Raw genomic sequence first — 12,582 nt, 5'->3', positions numbered from 1 at the left:
CACAGCCCAGGGCACTCAGCCTTCATCCCTGCCAGGATCCTGCTGGCTCAGGTTCAACCAGGTATGCCCCAGGACCTCAGTCCCTGCTGCACAGAGCTGCTCCCCAGCCAGGCAATCCCAGCCTGTTTCCTGTTGGGTGTCAGTCTGTCCCAGACACAGGGCAGGGGAAGTGTCCTGACTGAATTTTATGAAGTCTACTGTCAGTTCATCTAGCTCCTTCTGAATGGCAGCCCTGCCCTTGAGCATATCAGCTGCATCCCCCCACATGCCCCTCCCCTACAGGTCGTTGCAAACTTGATAAGGATAATTCTGTCTCCTTCTCCACACCCAGGCCTGAGCACCACCCAGAGCAAGGCCCCCTTGTAACCATTTACAAACACTTGCGTGTAACTTTTTTCCATCCATTCTTAATTACAAGCTAAAATTGTTGCAATTATTGCACAAAAAAGCCTTGGACAGTAAACCTGTCCAAACATGATGTTTCCAGCAAATTTGTTGCAAGATGGTCAAAAGAAAATAAAATTAGGCTGCCAAGATATTTTGTAAGGCAGCAGGTATTGCTGGAGAGATTTTTCATGTTATTTTGGCATTTTCCTATCTGACAAATTTATGGGGCTGGTGAGAAGTGACTTAGACTTCACGTATGGCTTAGCTCTAAAGTACCTCCAGAAACAAATATGGAAGAGTGTCAACATGCCCAAAACTGAACTGAAGATCTATATAACAAAAAGGATAATGTGTGAGTGGCAGGACACTGTTTGGGGAGAAAAAAAATCACTGTGGTCTAATTGTAGTTTTGTTTATCTTTGAGCCCAACTCTCTGATGCTCATGTGGTCCTGACTTCAGAGATCGTTAGCAGGGTATTTTATTGGAAAAAAGCAGAATAAGATGTTCTTTAAAGTTAGGATCTCTTTACACGACTAAAACACACACACAAAAAGAGGTCAAATGCCAAAAATGTTGTATTTAAAGCACAAAAGATGCAGAGCCAGAAATTCCCTGGCTTCGTTAGAGGTGTGAATATTGCTATGTAGTTTTTACTCTGAGTTTTGGCTCAGTTCTCTGTTGTCATCTTTATTCATAAGCTCAAAAATTCTGCTGAGTGTGTCAACTGCCTCTTTGCTGCTGTGGCCAAATGTATTTTCTTCTGGTTTAGAATATTTCTTGCAGATCCTCTCCCTGGCAATACGTTCTTGTTCATTTGTTGGCTTGATTTTGCTAAAAGGATGGGACAGTTAGGCTTGAGAAAGTTAGGAATTCTTTCTCTTAACTCTTCCATAGTTTTGCGTTTGCCATCTTGCATGCATGATGAACAGGTTAGCTGATACGATAGTTTTTCTTTTTTTAAGAGCTCCAGTGAGAATTTTCTGATTTTGTCCAACTATTCCCACTTGAGTATCTGCAATCTTCAGTGCAGTGCTCTGGGTTTGTACTCCATGGGATAAAGAGCTATGTTAGAGATACCTGGCTGCCCTGAGTGACTTGGTTGGTACACATAACACGGCTCAAATTCCAGCAGACACTAGCTTCAGGAATGGAAGCAGCAGAGCTGCATCAGACCAGCACTAAACCCAGGCTAATTAACCTCCCTGCGAAGCTCACCACATTACCTAAATCTTTACAGCATCTTAGGTCATCATCAAGGAAAAACACCTTCCTCTTGAATACATGGTATGGCTGCTTGCTGTCTGAGCAGCACTCCTGAGCACCACTCCACTGTGTGCCCACTAACTGTATGGAACTGGGAATATCTTCATGACCATTGTAATAAAGTTTCCCATTTCTAAAGCCCCTTTCCTTTTGGCTCAAATGAGCCAGTGTACTTAGGCAGCAGGATAGAGATACACTGAAGCCGTTTTCAAAAGCAAAACAAGAACGGCTCTGTTATCTGTAGACCTGAATGGGAAAAGTACAACACCTCTTAGAGAGAGGTACTACACAGTGTGGCAAAACCACCTTTGAAGATGCTATCAGCACAAGTTTGTCAACTTGTACACTCTGTCTACATGCATAATAATGATGGTTGAGCCCAGAGAACTTTTAAAACCCACCTGCAAAGATGGCTCAGATTGCTGCCTTTGTTCTGATGTTTTGAAGACTGTCATTGAATTTTTGATATCCACCAGGCAGAGGCACCTCCAGGCCACAGCACGAGACAGGGTCCAAGAGGCCTCCCTTGCTCTGAACACAACTGGTCTGTCTCCCAAACCAGCTATGTGAGCCCACAGTATCCAAGCTGCTGTCAATCCTGTTCCGGTGGTTCTTCCATGTGGAAAAAAACCTGTGTATTTTGCTGTCATAAAATATTAATTGAACAGCCTTAGCTAATGTCAATAACTTCTGGTTAAGGCATATTTTTCCAGTTGTAGAGCAAAATGTAGCCATATACAACTAAGCCATTTTTATTGTTTACCTAAGAAGGCTCAGCTTTGAGACAAAATCTCGGTCCCGAGTTTATCCATCTTTCCATATAAAGCATGTAAGATGCCAAGAAGTCTTGAGATTTTTTGAAGACAAAGACATGGCTGGTGTAGATTTATGCTGTTCATTTAAATTAGTGGAGCTAATGTGATGCTTGCTAGCTCAGGAACAAGCCTGGAGACTCAGTGGAGGATTTTACTAAAATTGGAAACACCAGGTGTGTTACTGATGTATCGCCAAGTTGCTTGTAAACAGGTGGCAGATGTTAAAACAGTCATGATTTGCAGTGTCTGAGCTCAAGGTCCAGATGCCCACCATGGTGTCAAAAGCAGGATAGGAGGAGGACAAAACTGGGGCATCCAGTGTGTTTATTGAAAAAGAAAATGTTACGCAGGAAAGGATTCAGGGAAAAGTGCAAAAGAGAAACATAGAAATGGCATAGGAATTTTGCGACCTCTGGTGTGAGAGAAACTTTGAAACAAGACATTTAGCTCACCTAGCAAGTACAATGTTGCAGTGGCAGAAGCAGCCTCCAGTTTTAACTGATCATCAGCTCTTTAAAAATGTTTAGGGTGAGCAGACACAGTACTTCCTTAAATGCTGCATAAGATACCATTTATCAAAAAGAAATAGGTGCCATTTGGCACCTGCTGTAATTGCTATGATGGAAATAGCAGTACATAACTATGAGAAGAATGGGCACCACATTTTTTAACAGCTTACAGCTATTTTATGTATTTCTAATGGCCAATGAATAAATGATGCAACATACATTTTACATATCTGTGGAGTAATGAATCTGAGATTAAATCATACATAATGATTTTTAGGTGCCAGATACATTTAATATACTGAGGGAAAAATTTATTTGATGTGAAGCACGAATATAATTACAAGTATGTTGGAGAGTTTGTGGGAGTTCTTTCTATACCTGTAGAAAATTATTTGGCTCTAGCAGTAGACCCACCATAACACATGAAGAGCAGACCCACAGACCTCACCCCAGCTGCTTAGATCATCTTCCAAAGCTCCAGTCTTTAAAATCAAGTGCTAAATATTCTTGTTTTACTGATCCTGCCCCTGCTTGCTACTATAGTCTTAAATATGAGCCACTAAAAAGACACATAAACACAGCTGAGCATAAATGAGTTGCGAGGAATTTAAAAATTAATAATAATGAAACAATTACATTACCTTCTTCCTGCAAAAGAACCCCCCTCTTTTAATCAGTTAAAAGTGTTGTTCAAATAGTAAGAAAAATATTATTTTTCTTCCAAACAAAATGTCTGATTTTTTTTTTTACTCACTGGAAGGAAATGAGATAATCTTTAAATAATGGAATTTTTTAGTCATTTTTTGACTCTTAAGGAGAAAGTACATTGTCTGCCAGGCAGACGAATCTTTCATCAAAGAATTTCAGATGTGATTTTTTTTTCTTAATGTAATAAGACACTATGCATTTTGTCCTCAGCTTTCTCGAAGAGATCTCAAAGAAGCAATTAATATCAAACTGAATGACTGACCAACCATCTGCCAATTCCAGCACATTCAATACAACTGATGCTTTATTCAAATACAGAGTACAGACTCTGCCACCAGAAGAATTGATTTAGGTCAGATGGGAAGGGAAGAATAATATGTAATTATACATACAGTGAGACCTGCTCATATAAGACTTTGATGCAGTAAAAGTGTTTTTCTGCTACAGTAAAGGAGAAAAGAGAATAGGATACTTTCAGTATATTGCAATGTGTAAGATTCAAGGCAAGTCATACTGAATCTTTGCTTGTCATGAAGTTGTCTGGTGAAGGGGAGGAGCTGCCTCACAGAAGGTTTTGCTGTTTAAACCCACATATTCAGAGATGTTAAAAGGATTAAATGCTCAAATCTGATTTATTTTGTTGAACTTGGGCAACATAATCCTCAGGCAACACTTAACTCTCATGTTTTGACATCACAGAAGGCAGCTGCAGGGACAGGAAGCCATCCAACAAAGGGAGAGGAAATCCTGGGTTGTTTGGTTCAATAGAATATAAATGAAGAAGACATTATACTGAATAAGGAATCAAAGCTTGCAGAAGACATTTTGTGTCAGCTTCTGACCACTGATTTGGTGACAGTCTATAAATCAACTCCAAAGTCAGCTGCAAAGCCATGTGAGGTTTTCTACAACCTTGGGATCTATGGGTCTGCACTATATTTTTCCTCAGTTGAATTGCTTAGTTGAGGAGGGACGTGTTAGAATCTTTTCTGGAAACAAGGAGACAAAACCCTCACATGTGTTAGCATTTCTGAATTTACACAGAAAATACCCTCAAGTCACTCTTCAGGATGTGAGGGGAAGTTAAAGGAAATGTGATTTCTCAAAGTAGGATTTTTGTGGCTGCTTGTACAGATTCTAGGTTCTGGTAGAGAAAAAAATCGTAATAGTGATCAAAATTAAAAAGGATAGTTCAGAGAATACCTACCTTTTTCTTTCTTTCTTTTTTTTTTTTTAATTTTTCTTTGTTAAGATAATGCTTCTCCGCTACATGACATGGTCAGAAATCAGGAAGGGTCATATCAACCAGGCTTAACTGTACAGCATGGAATTCTGAAAACCAGCAAAAAGCACTCAAATTTTCACAGAAGTGAAAGTGCTAGCTTATTTATTCTTGAGGCTCTTAGAACCTCTGCTTTGATATTGCACAGAGCCAGTCATTCTGAAGAAGTGGATTGGGAGTTACCAACAGCTCTATATGAGCTGTTGCAGCTCAGACATTTATGAGTAAAGTTTGGAAACAGAATTTGCTTCTTGACCCAAATACTTGAGCCTTAGGATTAGCTAGCTACTTTCATTGTTCACCTATTGATTCCTATGAGAAGCACCTATAGAAAACACACTATCTGCACAGTTCGGATATCACAGATAGTGCTTTCTCCTCAAAAAAACTTCTGAACTCAGCTATTCACACAAAGCATCCTTTGCCTTTAATAAAAACTGGAGCTAATTAGCAGCATGTGAAAATAGTTGCTAACAATTACATCCCCGTTCATATAGCCAGGCACTGTAAAGACAGTATAGCAGGTTTCCTGTGGTTGCCCATAGAAAACTTATGCATTCATTTTTAATTGCTTAGTAGTGCTTAAATCAGGCTGTTTGCCTGTTTTGGTTTGTATTTCACAGGTCAGTGAGGATTTATTTGTTTGTTTAAAATAAGGAAAATTAATTGACATTCATTTTCAATCTTATTGACTTAATTTGGTGTGAAGGAAGGAAACTTTCTGCTTCCAAGGAAACATTAATTGCTCTTATGTAATCTGACACTCTTGCTGTATCTGCCATCTCTTAAAATATTGCTGCTGACATTTGTCACCCCAGTGAGTGCAAGGAAGTGAAATTTAGTGAACTTAAAATAATTCAGATTCTTTAGCAAAAATTATGCCTGCTGCTATTTTCTGCCACTATTGGGGAAAAGGGTAGAAGACCTCTAGCCTAGAGCCTAGCTTGTCTGCAGCCAAACTTTCCTCGTGTTAGAGGTTCTTCCCTCAGTGCATTCCATCAAGCTACACCTCCAAACTGGCCTGCAGACAATGACACCGTGGGAAAGTTGGTTGGAGTTCTTGACATTAAATTTTGCTAACCCTTGTGTGCAGCTGCTACAAAGAGGAGCTCTGCTCTGCCTTCCTCTGCACTTTCCAGGGGCAGCTGTAGGCGCTGTGCTTAACGACCTTGCTGTCCTGGAGGAATGATAGCTTTGATGGCTGTTTACAGGTGGTGAGGTAATTCTGTTTCCCTGTATTTCTAGATACTGTTTCCTTCTTCCTGTTGTTGAGCGTGTTTGCTCAACAACATGGAGCATCAAAAGGCCAAGTTTACCCCAGTCTGCTGGTATTTTAGGCTGCCTTGCCCTGTTCTGTTCTAACACTGAGACCTGTCTTGACTGAAGGACAGCCCCTGTCGAAGCCAATCTGCAGCGCTTTCATCCTGTCACCCCAGAAGGGCTTGCTGTCTTGGAGGGAAACAAGGGCACAGGCACATCTTCTGGCTACTTTCACTTATATTAGGAAGTAAGCTGAAATGCAAACAGATTTCTCTGCACCAGTTTCTTTCCAGTAGCAGAGAGCTCTGTGAAGACTTACTGATTCAGCTGCCTGCTGAGAGGCATAATACATGCAATTATCTCCAATAGATTTCTGCCCTAAAAAGTATCTTTTCCATTTCATTCTTTTCATTGTTATGCCACCTAACATGAAAGTAGGAAGGACAAAAGTGATTTTTTTAAAGGCATTTCTTAGTGCAGATGTGAAACTCTTAGTGGCCCTTGTAAGTTAATACACGCTAAAATACATGATCAGACCTGGGTACCCCAGGAACAGATGGTGTATTGACTGCTAAGGGCTAACCTTCATTTAAGGTACTTTGATTGCAACTGAATCTAATGAAGAGGTATGACTCTCAGACCCCCTGCTGCTTAAAATGTTCTGTTCTATTCCTGCTACTATACTTCTTTTTCTTTTTTTTCAAGATTGGGAAGATTAAAAGATGAATGCGATCTCAAAATTGAAAGACAACTTGTAGCATTATGAAAATTAGACTTTTATTTCTTCCTGATATTATTAACCTGGTATTCCAATTCCCTTCTCTGGGTTTCCAAATCTGTGTTATTTCTTATGAATCTTTGTTTAATAAAGTATGAAAGTCCTGTAACTCCTTCATCTATAGTGATGCTTAGTCTTTTCTAAGATTAAAAAATAGAAACCATTTTTACAAGATGAATAACTAAATACCTCTGTGTTATGACAAACCAAATTGCATTATATATTTCTTAGAGCTGTGAATTGTAAGATATAAATTTTTACAAAAAATACAATTTATTTTTAAGAAATACGACCATTAACAATGGTATTTATTTTATACTTAACACTCGTTTTTAAGTAACACAGACTACTACCTCCTTTTATGGACTTTTCCTCAGGATGTATTCTTATATTAGTATTTCCCATGCTTATAGGGTAGGTAGGTAAGTGGTTTTAATGTTTCTTAATCCCTTTTTAGCTCTTCTACCTTCCTTTGTTGTCTAATTTTTAAACTAAGTATTTTAAATGGAACTTTTAAATATTTCTGATGCTTCTGCAAGGATTTAATCAAAAGTTTTTGTCAAACTTTGTGACTAGTAGAATACTTTCAGTAGTGTAATTGCTATTTTTCTTTGTTAAATTAATTATTCACAAGAAACAAAAATTATGTCATGTTTGGGGCTGTCCTGTGCAGGGCACAGCTGGACTTTGATGATCCTTGTAGGTCCCTTCCAACTCAGGATATTCTATGATTCTATGATAAAAAAGATGTTTCTTAGTTCTTTACAAAGTCTTCTTTGTATTTAATACTAGAGAAATGTAGAGAGTTATTTGTGTGAACTTGGTGATCCTGAATGTTCACTAACATGGGAACATAAGGACCAGGATTGTTTCAATGGGCTATATGTAAAATATATCTCTAGGTTACAGTGAGAAAATAATAGCAATATTATTTCATCACGAAAGGAAATACCACTGTAGGAAATGAGAAACCATGCAGACAAATGATAAAGTCAGTGCAGGAATCTCTTGCTATAATGGAATTATGAGGCTGAATACATTTTGAAATATTACCTTTTTTTATTCAATTGAATGTTGTGGTTACTGCTTCCTAGTCAATACCACAGAAATGACTGTACAGGATATATCTGTATATAATTTGAAAATGCAAACATTCACAACTTACTTTTCAGGCTCAAAAACATGAAAAAGAAATTCTGGTGTCTTCTAAAGAAATAGGCTTTACAAAGCTTTTACAAAGTTATCATGGTAACTTGAATAACAAAATTAATTTAAAGGTGATTAACAAATGTAATACAACCTCTTTGCTGGTACAGACTCACTGTAAATTAAAAAAAAAAAAAATTATGGATGCACTTTCCAGTGAAGTAAAATTGTGTGTTCAGTCTCTTCTCTATTTAGGTCAATAGCATCTGAGAAAAGGGGAGAGAAGAAAAGGCAGGTAATTGCACTTCAGTCTTACCTCAGAACCCCTAGTCCATGTCTGAAACATAGTCTGCTGCTCTAGTAGCATTTTCAGGACTTCTTGCAGTATTTGGCACTATGGTAGCTTAGTTTGGATTGTAGTTTTCAGGGGTTTAACAGTCGTGTAAAGTAATGCTTGGACTCGTCTACTTTAGAGGTGTTTTCCAACTGTAATGGTTCTATGATTCTGTGAAAGATCCTGACTGACAGTTCTGTACAGCGAACTCTTCTGTTAATTGATCCACAGAAAAAGTGCAGCAGCTGATACGAGGTCTCTGCACTTCAGAACCGTCAACCTGCAGAACTGCCTGGGGGAGTAGGAGGAAGAATCTCATTTCTCTGCCTGTACCACCGCTGGGATTAAAGGTATTGACAGTCACCTGTGTGTAAAAGCCTTCTGTGTGCATAAAAGGAAAGCAAAGTGTTGAAGCAAAGGTACCAGAAATGATATATGCCTTAGCAAAGGTGCTTTTTAAGTGAAAGCAATTTGGCTTCAGTGTGAACAGTAGTAAATTACAGCACAACACCCTGCAAGAATGTTATAGTTAGCAGAAAGGTATTTATACATGGATTTTTTAAAGCCTAGGGAATTCAGAGTTAAGATTAAATTCACAAGCCATCAAACACCTGAAAGTTTGAAAATTCATAGTTAGGGTCCACAAAGTTACTTGGCTTGCTCCCATGGATGATAGCTGTCTTCCCAAATTCTCTTTTATCTCTGTTGTGGTAAATAGTATTCTTTTTGTCAAGCATTTTTAGCATTCTTCAAGAAATCAGCAAATTTGAAAACCTTGTACTTTATTTGCACAGAAAATTCAGGAAGGGATCAAAGTGTGTGTATGGTTTTGGTTGTCCCTTCTCCATCCCTGAGTTGCTTATGAGCTAATATTAGAACATCAGGATGGATTGCTAGGAAATCACTAATAAACTCTGCATGTGTGAGCTTAACTGTGACTAATATATCCACTGAATCATGATGTGTCTTGCTTTTTTGTCATGTTTCTGCCATGAGAGGGCAAAAACTGAGGAAGTACTGTGGGGTCTTCATTTTGTCTCATAAATGATGAAAAATCTGCAAAAATATCTAAAAAACCTTTGAATTCCTGGAAGGTTAAGAATATTGTAATGATTATTACATTCTCTTTTCTAAAAAACAACAAGCTGAGGGGAAATTATATCTTAGTCCTTGCTTTGAAACTTGACTTGTGAATGTGAGGGAATTGGGGGACAAATTTTAGAATTAGGATAAAGTTACTGATGACTACAAAATCTGTAGATGAGGCATCATTAGTGTATGGTCTTGAGGAGTATATCGGAATGAGCAATCTATTATGTGTGTTGCAAACACAACTGTTATCACTGCATAAATATTTCATGCAGTTTAGTGGTGAGCTTTTCCGTTCCAATATCTGTGTGTTGTTTGAGAATTACTAAGTCTGTATCTGTTGTACAAAACCCAAAGAAACAGAGGCACTGCAGAGCTCAGAGCAGAGCTTCCAGAAGCTTAACCAATGTCAGACTTCACTGATGCCCTTTCCAGTCATGTGCATCCTGCTAGCTTTGCTTCTGAACACAAGTCAAATATAGCTGTGTGTAGAAGTAATGCAGAAATACATTACCAGTGTTTGTTTTTAATTCTCCTTGTGACCTGGACAGCTTATGAACAAATTAGGGAGCCTAATTAAAATAATGCATTGAAAGCTGTCACTGGATTTGAACAGTGAAGAAGTAGTGACACTTTTTTGATTTAAAAACAAAGCAAGTTGGGAACCAGAGTGAAAAATAAAACCCTCTTTATTTGATGGCTCTGGGGGATTAAAATGAGCAAACAGTGGAGATGTTTGAAGAAGTCTCCGTTTTTCCATTCCTCCTCCCTGTGTATTGCAAACACTGTTACAATAGAACCGCAGGTAATATTGGCTCTATGAAACAAATGGCTGACAGTTTTTCAGGCTAGCAGCAGAGAATCCCTTGCACTGCTCTTGGCTGGTGAAGAAGACCAGTAGCTCACAGAGATAGCACTGTTTTGGTTTAGAATCAGCACAGTGTATGCCATTCCCTGCTTATCTACAACAAGCATCTGTTTTAAGATTACAGGACTTTATATAGAGCTGCAAAAATGTGTTGACATGTTGTAAGTTAAAGGGAGATGGAGCTCACAGAATAATCACACGGGATACTGCTCCCACTGCAGCCAAAAGCCAAGCTTGCTGTGACTTCATACAGTTCAAGGATTCAGTCCCAGCTTTTGAAACAAATACCATGAAAAGACAAGGCAGAGAATAAAAGGGCTGTGTAGCAGCTGAGTACTGAGACAAGTACTCAAGAACAGTCAGTCCACCTCTGACCCTGGCCAGCCAGCCTTTCTTAAGTGGGTTAAGGCCAACGGGTTTCCACCCCTTTTGAGGAAAAGGAAATATGAATGCCAGTGTTTGGCTCTCCAGCCTTCATAATGAGGTGAAAGCAGGTACATTATGATGCAGTTTGTTTGGCTGTGAGAGGACCTGTACGAACTATGATGTCCCACAACCACCAGCCTTTTGTGATTTTCTCACAGATGTGTCGTTATGTTCATACTTCATTTTTTCTGAAACAAGGATTTCTTATTTAATGTCATCAAAATAACATGTGCGGAAACACACACACAAATATGCTGAGGAAGGAAATGTTCAGTGTGTGTTCTGTAACATCCAAGATTAACTATTGTCTTCTACTAGAGTTATAAACACCAATTAGGGTGTTCTCCACTGTCTGATACTAAAATCTTCCAGGCTTATCTCTCTACTGACATATTGCAATGCAATTTGTGTTTCCCTTGTGATACTGTAACAGAATTAAGGCTTTGGATTGATTAAAAGTAATCTTGAGGAAAAATTTATTAGGTTTCTTTTTTTTCTAAAAGCACCAGGTTAAATTTAATGGCAATTAAGAGCTTGGTGTTCTGTATGTATTATTCCTTTAGAAATATACATTGTATTATATTTCCCTATTTCATCACCTCTATATTTTACATTTCTTTTTTTTTGTAACCTTGCTTACCAAGAAAGTAACTGGGAATGCAGGGAAAATTTCTCAGCGAAACTGTGTTCACGTCTTTTGGACAGTTTCAGGAACGTTGTACAGATTTAGCAGCACCTTTCAATCAATGCAGACATAATCTTCTTAGTATGATCCAATTTAACTATGTGCATTTGTATTCTTGTGTGCTTTGAGAATATCTGTAGAGGTGCTTCTGTAGGAGGTAAAGGTAAGCAGCAGTATGCCCTCTGTGAAGAGCCCATGTAATTTACATGGATTAGTTTAAACAGGGAGGTCCTAACAGACACTACATGTCAGTTGTAGTTTGTTACATAAATATTCATAGGACAGAGATAATAGAAATCTCCCATATTTTTCTTTCTTTAGTCTTTATGCTTAAAGACATTGAAAGTAAAATCCATAAAAAATTGTGCTGTAACCTTTTTTCCAATTCACAGCTGAATAATTTGCTCTCCTTCCAGCCAGGCCTAGACAAGCTCCCTAGTTAGGTGTTAGTTATCCCTTGAACTGAACTCCATGTGAGCCTTAAGACCCTCTTGTCATTTTCCTCTTGTGACTGAGGGTCTGTGAAGGCTGATGCAATTTAAGAGGAGAGCTGACAAAGCAGTACCTGCGGGTAGCTTTGTAGGGTGCTGCCGAGCACCTCTCAGACATCAGTGTCACACCCAGGAGGTCCCTTCACTTGTGATTCTCCTCTTGTTGGGGGAATGTTGGAGGTAATGGCTGCTCCTCAGGATTCAGCACCTCCAGTGTGGCACATTTTGCCTGCTGTTGCGAATGAGTGTGAAGACAGACAGCTGTGGTTGGTAGCAGCCACAGGTGAAGTGGTTTCCCTGGTGATGGTGATCCCAGCCATGGGTTCTGAAATGCCTGGCACAAATTAAGTATTCTGGTTACTTTCCTCTGCAGCAAACAAGACATTTTTCCTCCATGCTTGATAGAGAGGAATATAATTGAGAGAGATTAGCATATTTATTGGCTGAAGTAGCAAAAATTTGGTTGGGAAATGTTGTGAATAACAGTTATTACTTTCTTGACTGAAAATTGATGTGAGAAATATACCTTGACTTTGTTAA

The sequence above is a fragment of the Corvus brachyrhynchos genome, unplaced genomic scaffold (genome assembly GCF_000691975.1).
Source record: "Corvus brachyrhynchos isolate BGI_N302 unplaced genomic scaffold, ASM69197v1 scaffold53, whole genome shotgun sequence".
Lineage (NCBI taxonomy): Eukaryota > Metazoa > Chordata > Aves > Passeriformes > Corvidae > Corvus > Corvus brachyrhynchos.
This window is presented reverse-complemented; position numbering follows the sequence as displayed.